This window comes from Tiliqua scincoides, chromosome 1 (assembly GCF_035046505.1).
Source record: "Tiliqua scincoides isolate rTilSci1 chromosome 1, rTilSci1.hap2, whole genome shotgun sequence".
Lineage (NCBI taxonomy): Eukaryota > Metazoa > Chordata > Lepidosauria > Squamata > Scincidae > Tiliqua > Tiliqua scincoides.
In genome coordinates this window covers 219,531,235-219,546,067 of record NC_089821.1, presented here as the reverse complement: position 1 = coordinate 219,546,067, position 14,833 = coordinate 219,531,235, and the positions used below count along the sequence as shown (strand labels likewise).

General features: G+C 42.9%; 1 protein-coding gene and 1 pseudogene across 2 annotated transcripts in view; both read right to left on the bottom strand.

Annotated features, from left to right (window-relative positions):
• TULP4 (TUB like protein 4) overlaps positions 1 to 14,833 on the bottom strand; it is a 135,668-nt gene that overhangs the window by 69,079 nt on the left and 51,756 nt on the right. The window lies entirely within an intron of this gene.
• On the bottom strand, positions 9,111 to 9,228 carry LOC136637675 (5S ribosomal RNA; annotated as a pseudogene).

Sequence of the window (14,833 nt, the reverse complement as noted above, 5' to 3'; positions counted from 1 at the left end):
TTCATCAAGGTTTATTCTGTGGGTGCTCAAGCCCTAAAGCAGTTTCTGGAGGCAGCTCCTTCACAAGCCCAGATTTATGATGACCTACTGTACTGACACAATCCCAAGCATGTCTAGTGAGAAGTAAGTCTCACTGAATTCAATGGGGCTTATGGTCCTATCCTATCCAATTTTCCAGTACTGGTGAAGCCATGCCAATGGGGCGTGCACTGTATCCTGTGGTGGGAAGGAGTCACAAAGGCCTCCTTAAGGTAAGGGAACATTTGTTCCCTTTCCTTGAGGTGGCATTGTGGCTACACCAGTGCTGGGAAATCAGATAGGATTGAGCCCTTACTCCCAGGTAAGTGTGTATAAGACTTGCAACTTATTTATTTGAACAAATATAGGTTGTAGTCCATTCAGCCTGTTACAGAGAAATGGCATAATAAATAAAATTGGCAACAGATATTAAACATGATCCTGCATCCACCTGCCAACGTACCTGAGTCAATGAGCCTTTACAGAGCTGCTGCCATCCGTGGGGCTGCTCCAGTCAACCTGCCAGTGCTCAGGCAGCAAGATGTGCTATGACTGCCATAAGGCAGTCTTTGCAGGCAGAATGCTTCTTCCACCAGCGGAATTGCCCAATAGGAATGGGCTGTTAGGAGTATTTGCTACTTGAATGGGGTTTATTGATGACCCGGTTAACAGAAAAGAAACAAAAGCCCTTGCAACAGGTTCACCGCACCAGGCGGCACCTCCTCCTTTGCCCACTTCATTCTGTGCACTGGGCTCCTGGTCTTGACCTCTCACCATGAGCTGCTACTTGTGCCAAAATGTAAAATATATATTGTTGCAATTCAACACACTCATTCTCCTGCTTAAGCCATCATCTCCATTATGCAAGTTGTAATATTTGTTTACTTAGCAAGGGCCACCCTGACAAATGGGAATGCCTCACAATCTTTTCTGAGACAATCCAATCTCATTGTTGGTATTCATGCATGACTGAGAGCCCAATCCTATGCATGTCTACTCAGAAGTAAGTTCCATTACAGTAAATGGGGCAATCAGTGTTGAATGTATGAAGGGCAGCAGAAAGAGAGCCAGACAAATCTGATGAATAGGGCATAAGCTACTAGGAAGCTCTACTGGGCAAACCCCACTGGGTGCTCTTGTGCAGCTCCAGTTCACTTCAATGGGGATTACACTGGAACACTTCCTAGTAGATTGTACCCCGTGCAGTTGTTGAAAAATACCATTTAGGTGCACATCTCTGGCACTAAAATGTTTTGGACTGACCTTGCCGAGCACTCAACCATTAACCACAGTGAACAGGAAGTTGCATGTTCACTACCAACAACTGTGTCAAATCTGCCAGTGTCCCCTGCTCCAGCAGGGCAAGAATAGAGAGCTCTATTGTTGATTTTGACATGAACAAAATGTGGTTTATCCATTCTGCTTCTCAACTCTGCTTAGTTATGACTAACTGAGGAGAGGAATGTACATTCTTAAAGTCATTCAAGTTATTCTTGGCTCCCATTGTCAAAACGGCTTTTCCTTTCAGTGCAGCTCAATTTACTTAGGCTTATTCAAGACTCGGATGTGCTGATACGGCAAAAAGAATAAAGGCAGCCATCCTTTTTGCACAAACAATGTCTCAATAGGTGGTGACTGCACAGTGTGGAGATGAGGAGAAACATCAGGGCTGGGTTAATTTGTGGGAGGACAGTTTTGCCAGTGCACAGTGGCTGGTCCTGTGTGTGAAAACCACAGCAGTGAAGGGAATGACCCAATCACTTTATGTAAATCTACTAAGACCAACTCAGATGTTCACCATAGCAGCAGCAGCCTGGCTTACTGAACATTCCAGAATTTTTAAAGCTGTCATTAAAATGTCAAGCCACAGAATGTAAGTCTGTCATTACAAAACGCCATGAGCTATGAGTATATACTACACATTTTTCCAATACTTGCAAGTGATTGAGGGGGCTGTTGCCAGCCCCTTTCTCCAGTCACCCATTCCCATTTCATTCCCTTTCTTCCTTCTTCCCCTTGCCACTTCTTCTGCTTCCTTTAGAATCAAGGGCTCATGGAAAGCAGTAGCAAAGACAGACATCTTATCCCATATCCCAACTCCTCAGCAAGAAGCCAGGCACTAGGATGGACACCCTACTGTGTCCTTTTTTAGCAGCAGCTGCCGTGGTTCCCTCAATTCTACGTCAGATAGCACATGTGGCCCTGTCTTCACTGTGTTTTAAAGGGCCAGTAGGCCTCCAAATACAGGGGAGAAAGAAAACCATTTGGTTTTCTTCCAGCCTAACACGGCAGTAAGAAATCCAGTTTATCTGAATATATATTCAGTTTATCTGAATATATATTCAGGATTCAGTTTATGAATTTCAGTTTATGAAATTCAGTTTATCTGAATATATATTCAGTTTATCTGAATATAACTGAATATAACTGTGTGTACAGCAGGCTCAGCATTACAAATGAGCAATGTGAACCAGATATATGAGTGTTTCAACTTCTCTATTTTGTGAACTTAAGGGACTAGAACCTTTGTAGTACAATCTTATGTATGCTTCATCAGAATTTAATTCCTCTATGTTCAGTGGGACTTACTGTAAGGTGAATGTAAATAGATTGGACCCTTAGATTAGCTTAAACCATCTAGACTGCAACACAAAACAAGTATCAGAAAGGCACTTATGTAGCAAAAAGGCTGTTTTAGAATCACAGAAATGCTGTAATTCAATCCAAGCAGGATACAGCACTGCTAAACCAGAGATCTCATTAAATATATGAAAGAGAGATCCAGAGACGACACCCAACAGGACCGACAATTTAAAAACAGACTGTCACACCCAGCTAGGAGTTAAGAACAGCCTTTCGAATATGTTCCTAACCTCCACAAGATCTTACTAGTCCACCTGTTCAAACAGTCACCCTGTACACATCAATAGCCAAAATGAAATAAAGAATCTACTATTTTCCAGGTTACAAAAGCCTGTACATCTAGTTGTGGTTTTTTTTTGTTTAACATTTTCCCGTGCTTTCTGACATCATGGGCACCAAAGAAACTTACAAAAATATAAAGCAGGGGTATCAACTACAAGGTCTGCAGGCCGGATGCAGCCTGTGGAAGCTCTTTATCCAACTCTTGGTCTCTTCCAGCATCATCATCAGCTGTTATCAGCTGCTGAGCTGTGGTGAGGTGTCACTGCCAAAAATGTGCCCCACATGACAACTGGGCTCTCCAGTATCTTGAAAATATGATCAAGATTTGAATATAGTATTTTCTCTTCTGTCATTTGTAGCTAATGAGCTCCTAAGTGAGAAGTGTCCTGCTTGATGACATCACTTCCGGCCCTCAGCAGGCATCATGAATGCTATTCCACCCACTGCAGGAAACAGGTTTGACACCCTTGATATAAAGCAGGGGTCTCCAAAACCCGGCCCGGGGGCCAGATGCAGCCTGCAGAAAGCCTCTATCTGGCCCATGGCCAACCTCTTGTACCCTGAAAGCCTCTGGTCCACTAGACTGAACATGACCATAGCTGTGCTCTGATTGCATCTGGAGGGTGTTCGGAGGACCGAAGAGGCTGAGTGAATGAGCCCACTCATTCATTTATTCATTCATCTAAGTTCCATCTCTAAACAACTAAACAAACGCATCGGTAAAGCAGCTACCACGTTTTCCAGACTCACAAAGAGAGTCTGGTCCAACAAGAAGCTGACGGAACATACCAAGATCCAGGTCTACAGAGCTTGTGTCCTAAGTACACTTCTGTACTGCAGCGAGTCATGGACTCTTCGCTCACAACAGGAGAGGAAACTGAACGCATTCCACATGCGCTCCCTCCGACGCATCCTCGGCATCACCTGGCAGGACAAAGTTCCAAACAACACAGTCCTGGAACGAGCTGGAATTCCTAGCATGTATGCACTGCTGAAACAGAGATGCCTGCATTGGCTTGGTCATGTTGTGAGAATGGATGATGGCCGGATCCCAAAGGATCTCCTCTATGGAGAACTCGTGCAAGGAAAGCGCCCTACAGGTAGACCACAGCTGCGATACAAGGGCATCTGCAAGAGGGATCTGAAGGCCTTAGGAGTGGACCTCAACAGGTGGGAAACCCTGGCCTCTGAGCGGCCCGCTTGGAGGCAGGCTGTGCAGCATGGCCTTTCCCAGTTTGAAGAGACACTTGGCCAACAGTCTGAAGCAAAGAGGCAAAGAAGGAAGGCCCATAGCCAGGGAGACAGACCAGGGACAGACTGCACTTGCTCCCAGTGTGGAAGGGATTGTCACTCCCGAATCGGCCTTTTCAGCCACACTAGATGCTGTGCCAGAACCACCATCCAGAGCGCGATACCATAGTCTTCCGAGACTGAAGGTTGCCAACAAACAAGTTCCATCTCTAATTTATTTATTTAAATTTTATATTTAAATTTTTTTTCCGGCCCTCAGCACTGCACCAGATATTTCATGCAGCCCTCTGGCCAAAAAGTTTGGAGATCCCTGATATAAAGCAATATAAGAGAAGTCAGTAAGCAAGAGGCTATTTACAAGCCTGGCCAAGAATGATCTCCAAGTTCTGCTGATGTGTTTTAGAATATTTAAACAAAACAAACAAACCAGCAACTGCCAACCAGAACTGGCTGCCTTTTCCAAGGATATGTTATTCCCTGATAACGATTTTGAATAATCTAATGATCACATACGCAGAAACAAAATGTTCTATCTTGAGAAACAATTCAAAAAGGAACAGATATAAAGTAATTATAATTAGAAATTAAACTACAGAAAGGAAATTCAAAGTGTGACATTTTAGTACTCCTTTAGAACTCATCTTTGAGACCAACAATTTTAGTTGAGAAGTGTTCTGTCATTTATTGTTTTCCATATGTTCGCTTTCCCTAAGACTAGAGATAAAAGAGCTTTGTTTCAACAATATCTGCCATATCAGCTGATGTGGCCTTAGCCTTTCAATTCAGATTGTTCTTTTAAAGGCTATGGGTGCACTACCTCAGAAAATATCCAGTGCAAGCCTTATTAGAACAAATGGGAGCCAAGCAAGAACAACCTGTTTTGAAAGGCTATGGCCACATCAGTAGCTATGAGAATGCTGTTATACAACAGCTGGCACTTAGGGAAAGAGAAGGAGAGAGGGTAAATAAAGATTAATTGAATACAGAGGGGCCCTGTATCCACAAATTCACTTATCCACAGATTGGCTCCACGGGGGGGGCCCCCATGTGCACTCCTCCATAGGTGAGAGGAACTCCCCTCGCCTCCAGAGAGTCCTCTGAGACTAGCAGATGGGACAACTGCCCAGCAGACAGATGTCTGCAGTCTCTACCGGGCTCAGATGGAGCCCAACAGTTGAAAAAAAATACAACTTCTGGTTTCTCTGTGAAACTGGAAGTGACTTTTTATGCTTTATAAGGCATTAGGAGGCCCAGAGAATCCCTGGAGGAAATGGAACAGAACCCCCACGGATAGGGGGGCATGCCTGCACTTCGCTAGTAAAAACATTTGAGTTACAGGTGAGTTCTAAAGGAACACCTGTGTCTCAAAATTTGTATTTCTGTCCTGTACAATTCCTAATTGTAATGTCATGCTTTTATATTCCTTTCTTTAGGTGTTAAGAAAGTTTCATTTTTTAGAATGTTATAACAGTCAATAGATGAACATATGAAGTTGCCTTTTACCAAGTATGATCATTGATCCATCTTGACCAATACTGCTTAATATTCACCCCTGCTAACTGGTTAAGAGGCACTTTTTCAAGTGGGTGCTCCTCTTTTATTTAGCAGGGGGAGAGTAACAGGCCCACTTCACCCCAGCAGTGTCTTTTCTAGTGGCTGTCTGCTGCTGTTGCATCTTTTTAGACTGTGAGCCCTTTGGGGACAGGGAGCCATTAGATATTTGATTTTCTCTGTAAACTGCTTTGTGAACTTTTTGTTGAAAAGCGGTATATAAATACTGTTGTTGTTGTTAATAACCAGGTTTGCAACCTCTAACTGGTTAATCAGTTAGATGACTAGATTAATAACCCTTTTGAGCTGACTGCAAAAGGCACCTCCAATTTATTAGTAGATTCTACAAAACATGCCAATGTAATAAAATTGCAATGACAGGTGCCATTGCAGAAGAAGAATTTTCTCCCCTTTACTTAGGAGGATAAAATGCCTCCAAAGATGGCATCCTGCTGCTACATATACTGGCATCTAAAGACAAAGAAAATACACCCTTTTATTCAAAACAATAAGTTTAAGTCATGTACACATTTATGAAGGTGTAATCAATCAGAACTTATTTGTACAAAAGACTAAGGCCGTAATCCTAACCAACTTTCCAGCACTAACGTAAGGACAATGCAACTCCGAAGTCAGGGAACAAACATTGCCTTACCTTGAGGAGGCCTCCATGATTGCCCCCCAACTGCAGAATGAAAGTTGGTTAGGACTGTGCCCTAAGATTTTTTAAATCAGATGGCAACCCTATTGATAACTTCATATAGCCTAATGATGAATTTGTCCAGTGACTACCATGTTCTTGCACAGTTCCCCATGCATTTCAACAGGTTTTGTCTAGGATACTCATGAATAGTGTCCCACCTAAAATAAATTATCCCAAACTGCTCAGATGCCTGATCTTAAATGTATTTCTATACTCTGAAAATTCCAGTTGAAACAAATGGAATTGTTTAAGGATTTTTTTTTGCTGCTATTGATTTTTAGAAAAAATACCAGTACTGAATGCAAGTGCAACTTCTATTCTCCATCTCTAAAATTAGGTTAACCACCATATGGTTGCTTCTTTGCTAAGCTATAATTTTTCCCCCTCAAATGTTGACTGAGATTCTGGCAGTTCCTCTTTAAACATTAGGTCTAAAATGTAAACAAACAATTCCAGCAATCATTCATTGGAAAGACTCTTTTCTATTTTATTTTTCAAAACAGAACCTTCTGCAATAACTTAGAATAAATATAAACTGAGATTGTTGTAGCACACAACCTATAATCCACTTGATGGAGGGACAGGGGTAAGTGTTGCCACTCTTAAGAAGCGCCGTTTGATTCCTGGCAGCTTTGCTGGAAGCAGGGTGGCGCATAATCAGGCATCAAGGGAGATGGCTGTGTTTCCTTGCCACCCCCACAATTCTGAACAAAACAGAACCAAACAAATGTGAGGCCTGATACTCTACTAGAAAGTATACTGGGCTGTTCTTCATGGTAACACCAAGAAGAAAGACCCGCAGTCATAAGTCTCGCATCTACTCAAGGAAGCATAAGTAGACTTGAATCTGTTGTGCTTCTTCCTGTAACAACGATGGCCATTCACTTCTAATAAGGAAAAAACAAACACAGAATACCGTACTTTGTGATTTCAGTGTGATGGAGACCAAGCCAAACTCACCACTGACACCAGGCTGCCTGGCTTCCACTGAGAGGAACTTCCTGAGAGCATGTATGTATATGCACACGCAGACAATGGGCAAAGATGCACTGTGCAATATACAGTCCTCCTCTCTATCCCCACCACTCTTACAGCCCAATCCTGAGGGCTCTATCGGTGGTGGTACACATGTTCCACCTACTCTAAGTGTCAAAATTACGGCACAATCGTGGAACTGGGGGAAACGCTGGCTCTGGGCAAAGGCTCCCTTACCCCGAGGAGACCCCGGTGGTAGCCTCAGCACCCACAGAATGCAGTGGTTGCCATTTTGATGCTGCTGCTCCTCTAGGCACTGCCAAGTTCAGGATTGGGCTGTTAATGTTTTATTTTACTTTACACTGCAAGTAAAGGACAATGGGTTACTAGACTCTTGGTCAATGGGAAAATATGACAATAAACCTACCATTTCTTACACCTGTTCAAACTAGATGTGACATAGAGATCTGAAATCTTGCCCATCTTTTTTTCCTCCCCTGCATCTAATAGCTTCAGAGGAAGGTTTAATTTAGAAAATGGCACCGGGGAGGAGAAAGAGTTAACAAGTGCTGTAGCCCTTGGATGTTGAATATCAAAAAGTCAGCGACAGCAGTTGCTATCCCCAGCTACTTGTTCCTATAAATGCATTGTGAGAAGCATTTTGTTTCTTGCCTACCATTTAACTTTGTTCAGATTCTCATTCCATTCCCCCCATTCATCTTTCTTCACATTCGCTACTTTTTCTTGCTTCCTGCTCCCATTTTTTGACCACATCTGCCCTCTCCCGCCCTCTTTTCAGCAGTACATCATCAGCTACAGAAAAGGGTACATCCAAATTCTTTGCACAACTATTGCACATCAGGGCCACTGAACTGACACCAATTGTCAGCTGAACAATCCAGCTGAACACTAAAGAGCCTAACAGTTTCCCACTCAGCCATCATGTCTGGTTTTCACCATATGGTCCTGTCATGGAGGTCTTTTTCCCCCACACAGCAAGGGAAACCATTAGTGACCAGATAACTCTCTGGAATGACCATTACACAAGTGAGAAAACAAAACAAAAATAACAAAAACAATAGTGCAGTCTAATAGTAGTGTAACGGCACTGCTGCAGCACTTTTGCTCTCACCAAGGTATTTATCTCTTTTGCTCAGTAGTCATCACTATGTTTCAATCCTTGTTTCTAATGACACCAGTGGGTGTGCTTTGATGTTTTCTTCTATTCAGAATGATATGTGGTATTACTCACCCCACTGGTTGGCTTCCTAGCATTGCAAACAAATATGAACACAATAGGGCCAAAGTACAGCCTCTGAAATAAGCAAAATGATGAGCAAAATGAATATATATAAGTCTTCCCAAGGGACAGAATTTTGTTCTATACAAGCACAAGTGATTGTGCTTCATCTTCACCACTTATGTAAAACACAAACAGTAACTGGGAATACTTGCCTGATTTTACTATACGAAAACACGAGGCAGATGATGGATACATCATAATTTCAATGGGAGGCAGAAGATTCATTTAGTAACAGATGGACCCTTTCAATGAAGTATGGGCAGTTGCCACGGGTACCAACTCTGCCCTAGACCCACCTAGGGCAGTCTTCTTGCACTCTGCCAATCTTGAGTAAAAAAAAAAAAGGTTGGTTGGCAACCTTCAGTCTCAAAAGACTATGGTATGAGCCTACAGCACCCAGTATTCCCAGGCGGTCTCCCATCCAAGTACTAAACCAGGCCTGACCCTGCTTAGCTTCCGAGATCAGACGAGATCAGGCATGTGCAGGGTAACAGTTGCTGTCCAATGATGTACAATATCATTAGCTGAGTGGATCAACAGTGCTAAGCACTCAGAAGCAACATCCTTTTTGCAGAAATCTCCAGTGGAGGCCCCTGAACAGCCTCCAGATAGGGAACAGATAGGGAACAGATAGGTTCCCATATCCCTATTGCCACTGCTGATGCCAGGTTGCAGAGGACCAAGAACACAGCCTGCTGCTGCTGCTGTCACAAACCCTGCCCCCTGATGGTTCTACTGCCAACACTGTACTGAGGGTTCAGAGTCAACCTGGTCAATTTCTGATGTCACACCCAGCCTATTGTTATCATCTTTATTTATATCTATATTTAAGTCAAGATTGACTACCAAAGCAGTTTACAATTTTTTAAAAATCAGAAAATATAAAGACTTGGTGAGTGTATATGAGTATTTGCATGTGCATGTGTGTAAAATGAGGAAAGGAAATGGGGTGGCTTCTACAACACTGCCACCTTCATGTTCGCTTTTTTTTTATTGCTGGTGAAGATGGGAGTAGAGGACTGTCTTAGATATTATTCTACTGCTTTCACCCCCAGACTTCCAGGTGTTTTTTTGCCTTTGCCAGAACCACTTCAGGTTGCAAGTGGGGGTCACATGTTTGCTCTATCAGTCAATTCCAACCTGGGGTACATGTACCTCCAGAACCTTTAGGGGTACTTGAAAAAGAATTGAGTAATGGTGGAAAAAGGCAGGTCTATATTAGAGTTTAGTTTTTGTTAAGTTTTTGGTGACCAAATTATGTGTTATCAGATGTGGATCAGTAGTTGTATAAATTTGAAATAACAGCAATTATATTAATCATAAACAAACATTTTCCTAATATGAGGGGTACAATTTATAGAAATGGGCTGCTAAGGGGTATGCAAGTGAAATAACATTGGGAACCACTGCTCTATCACTTTTTTAAAAAATCCCTGCACAGAGTAAATTATTTATTTTAATTTTATTTGTTCATTTCATTTCCCCCCTCCCACCTTTCACAAGCATAGCTAGTATGTCAGTATGAACTCTTCTTCCTGAACTGTTACTTTTCTATGTACAGGGAATTTTCTTTTAATGAACAAGAAAAGGTATGACTCTCTTCCACTTGCAGAGGGTCAGTCCAGGAAAAATATTAGCATTCGAGTCTGCTAAATGTACAACCTGGCTCTGGCCTTTGTTAGAGAAATCTGTCTACAGCTTAGTCTAGACAACTTGGAATGAACTGGTTTCCTTTAGCTCATGTCTCCAACCTTACCACTTGTTCTGTCTGCCAAGCTTTGGACCAACTTCTGCATTCTTGTCTTGATAATGGAATTTTATTTTCCTGCTGTGTGAACACTGCGTGCAGAAACAACAGCTGCCATGCTGAATAACCATTGCTTTCCTAACAACATAATCCTATGCACACTTACTCAGAAGTAAGCCCCCTTGATTTCAATGGAATTTACTTCCAGGTAAGTATATACTGGATTGTAGTCTAAGAGCCCAATCCTGAGCTCTTCAGTGCCAACGGTATGAGTATATTGTCAGCACTGGGTGTTGTAAACGTGCCATAAACCACATTTACAGCACCCTACACACAGGGAGCACTGGTACTGGGCCCAGCACCAGATGGACACTGCACGGAGTAAGGGAAGAGCTCCAGGTGGCTGGAAGGTCTGTGGGGATGGGGGGGGAAGTGTTCTGAGGTGGGGGAGGGCTGGGCGGGGAGAGGAACCAGGGCAGGAGGAAGTGGGATCGGTAAAGCCCTGCTCCGCCATATCCTATCCTCTGAGTTGGGCTAAAAAGCCAGCAAAATAGCAGGCGCAGACTTGAGAAGCCCCATTGCGGGGCTTGGGGCTTTCCCCAGGGGAAGGGGACAAACATCCCCTTCCTCCGAGGTGGTCTCCAGCAGCGCCATTGGATGTAGCAGTAGCCATTTTAGTGCTGTTAGGTTTGGGCTGTAAGTCCTCTCCTTGGCCTCATGTGAAGGGAGAAACAACCCTATGCATTACTGCTCCTGAACCACAAACAAGAAAACTACAGCTATGCCAGCTGCTTGTCTAAAGTTCATTGGGATTAAGCATTGAGAATACATCTCACCTGAGTTATACAGGATCCCAGTCTATTTCCAAGCAGAATTTAAAGTACTGATGCTTCCCTTCACACAGCTTAGCATGACAGTATCTGAAGAAGCACCTTCTCACACAACAATCTGTCCATGCACTTAAGTAATCATGAGAGTTATCCTTCTCCAGGAGCTTCCACCATCCAAAATGAGGTAAGTGATGACTGGGGCCTTCTTGCTTATTGCACCCCAGTTATGAAACTCTCTCCCTGGGAATGCTGGGCTGCCACTCACACCAATGTTCTTTCAGTGCCAGGCAAAACCCTCTCGATCCTCCCAAACATCAAAGCTGTTTTCATTGCTATCTTATTATTGTTTTAAACAAGTGTTCTGGGGTGGATTTTGATTTTATTTTGTTTTATTACTACACTTAGCAAACCACCTCGAAACACTTAAAGGCGGTATAAAAATCACATAGTAAACAATAAAGAAATGATAAAGCTAGGGAAAGATGCAGTTCAGACCGACCTAGCTGTGCTGTGCAGCTCTGCTACAGAAGCATAATGCTAGAGAGGCTGCCATGAGTATCTGCTCTGTCTTCAAAGGACTACTGGTCCTTTCATGCCAGAAGTAAGGATTTTAAATGAATAAAAATGTCACAATACATAAAAATCAATAGGGCTTTTCTAGTGGACTCTGATGACGGAGTGTATCCTAATAAATTTATTTTTCCCCAAAAGAAAAATGTTCTTTGGTAATCAGAGATATTAAAAAAAAAAGCTGCTGACATCCATAGAGAGCTGGGGGGGGGGAAGAGAGCAGCAATGCAACACAGGAAAGCTATTTTGTTTGCTTTTTTGATACAGCCTATGGGTATCCTGGAAATGACACAATAAATGTCATGGGCAAAACAGGACGCAACTATCTCTGGAAGCAGACTGAAAGCAGTACTTTGAAGAAAAAAAAGATTTAACTAGGACAAGGTAAAAGTACACTCTTCCATTTTTTTAACAGTAAATGTCTCTGTTGACATGTCTGTGTTATACAAATCTCCAATTACATTGCACTTTTTCACAGGTGTATATTTCAAGTGTCTCCATTTTGGAGACCACTGGTAAAACATGCATACCTGAAACAGCATACAGAGAGCAATATACAGTCAGCCTGCATTTTGCCAGCAGGGCAATATTTTGAGGTCAGCACAAAACTGTGTGCAGTTGAAACTCCCTTAAATTCAACCAATATGTACTGTCCCTTTAAGAATTAAAAGCACAGTGAAAGAGAGAGAGAGAGATGTGGCAACTGAGAGGACTGATGGAACAGCAGCTACATTCACCCATTTCAGGCTCATTCTGGGGGATACACAGAGTAAGTGGAATGGCAGGGACAATCACCTGCATTATTTATACTACTATTTTTCTCTGTCTTTTGGGGGGGGGGGAGCACATATATGAGCACATATACTTGAATTTATGCAAGTCAGTAGCACATATGATGTGGGCCAAACACAACTAGAGGTAGGGCTGCAAGGATACTGCAATTCTGTATAAATCCAACAGAGAGCACAGAATGTTGTCCTCAGTGAAGACCTCACCTTCCCAGAGCTTCAACTTTCATTTAAAAACATTAATTAAAGCACATTTCCCACCCTCGTGGTTGTAAAGTAGTGCTTGAAAATGTGGGAACAATGTCAGGTGAAAACTCAAAACTAAAGAAGGGGCTGCACTTACCTGCCCTCACACTGGCTAATGTTGCTATCAGCCTTCACTTCCCACCAGTACATTATCATTTAAGACTAACAGCTGCCTGTCCCAGCTTTAGAGGCCTGGCACAAAGGGCAAGACTCTCCCTGACTCAAAAAATATAGTGCAGCACTTACACAGCTAGATTGCACAACAGTGCAATCAAATCTGCTATTAGATTGCTATTCATCTAATCTGCCCTTCCTTCTCAAGTCAAAATTGAATACTAGCATCCCCTGGTATCTGCAGTGGATATGTTCCCCCCCCCCAGATACCAGTAACCATAGATAAGGGGGGGACCCTATCTCCGCAGCCTTCCCATGCCCCATTACTTTTATGTGGATTACATTCATGCAAAGGGATAAGATGTTTTGCTTGAACAAACACTACAAGCAAAAAGCTTATAGCCAGACTAGCAGCCTGCAGCCTAGAAAGGAGACTCAGAGCAAACGTTCACTTCCTGCTTCCTATTGCTTGCATGTGTTCAAGGAAGATACTTTATCACTTCATGTGAATGTAATCCACATAAATAAAGATAATGGGGCATGAGGAGGGCCCATGGAGGGTTGCTGAAGAACCGGATCAGCAAATACCAGTTCCGTGGATACCAGGGGACTCCAATAGTGATTATCTGAAGACTACATCTCTTCCCACACTGAGTACCAGTGGTGAGGGTAGCAAACACATGAAGGCCTTCTCCCAAAAGAATGCAACCCCTGTCACCCATGTTTCCTCCCTACAGAGTGCTTAATATTGCATTTTCTTCTGCTTCAGGAAACAAACTGGCTCATGCATGGACTATCTAACCACCACTGATTATTTGTTGCACTGCTGAGCTGTTCAATTCCATTGTCCCGGGGCAGCAATCCATCTACTTAACCAAATCAGCTCTTGCACTTCATTTACCTTGCACTCCACCATACGCTGACCTCATTCTTTCTATTTTTGATTGCATCCTTGTTGTCTCCTGAGTTAGCCTTCAATTCCTCATTCCCCCTGGTGGCTGTACACAACAGCTGTTGTTGATTTCTGCGGCAAATGCTCAGGAGATACATTTTGCAAAACAGACGGTAGCATTATGTATGGTCTGCAAACATTTTTAAACTGCTTCTTCAATTAATATTGTTTTTCATTTAAGCAGCACTCAAAAAACTGAAGTTAGTTATTTGTTCAGATTGTTCTGAAAGATGATACCTATGATATGTCATTGGTGGAAATTCAGATATCACTGACCAGGCAACTGAGTGCATACCAAAGTGAACTGTGCGTAATCAATAGGATCATCATATGAAGCAAGTACACAGATTAACTGCTTTGCTCCATTGAAGTTATTTTTTTGTTAAGGACCAGAAAGCTCAATTCTTGACATCTTTGGTTAAAAGCTCATATAGCTGAGCTGGCAAAGACCATTGTGAAAATGACCACTGTGATCATTTCTTACTGGTACAATGTATATGTTTTACTGGAGGAATTAATTGTGCTACATTAAGCCAAAGTACAGGTGTGCGCCCCTGAGCGCGCAATCCTAACCAGGTCTACTCAGAAGCAAGTCCTATTTTGTTCAATGGGACTTACTCTCAGGAAAGTGTGGTTAGGATTGCAGCCTTAGCGACCTACCAGCTAATGCCGGAATCGCATATATGACGACCACATGCGGTCACATGGTCATTAGAGACGCACACCCCAACCCTCCGAGGGTTGGCCTCCGGAGGGCTGTCTGAGCCTCCCAGAGGCAGCGTATGTCCAAGCGCTACCTCTGCAAGGCTCAGAATGAGGGACATCGCACCTCTTGCATGAAACCGGAAGTTGCATGAGAG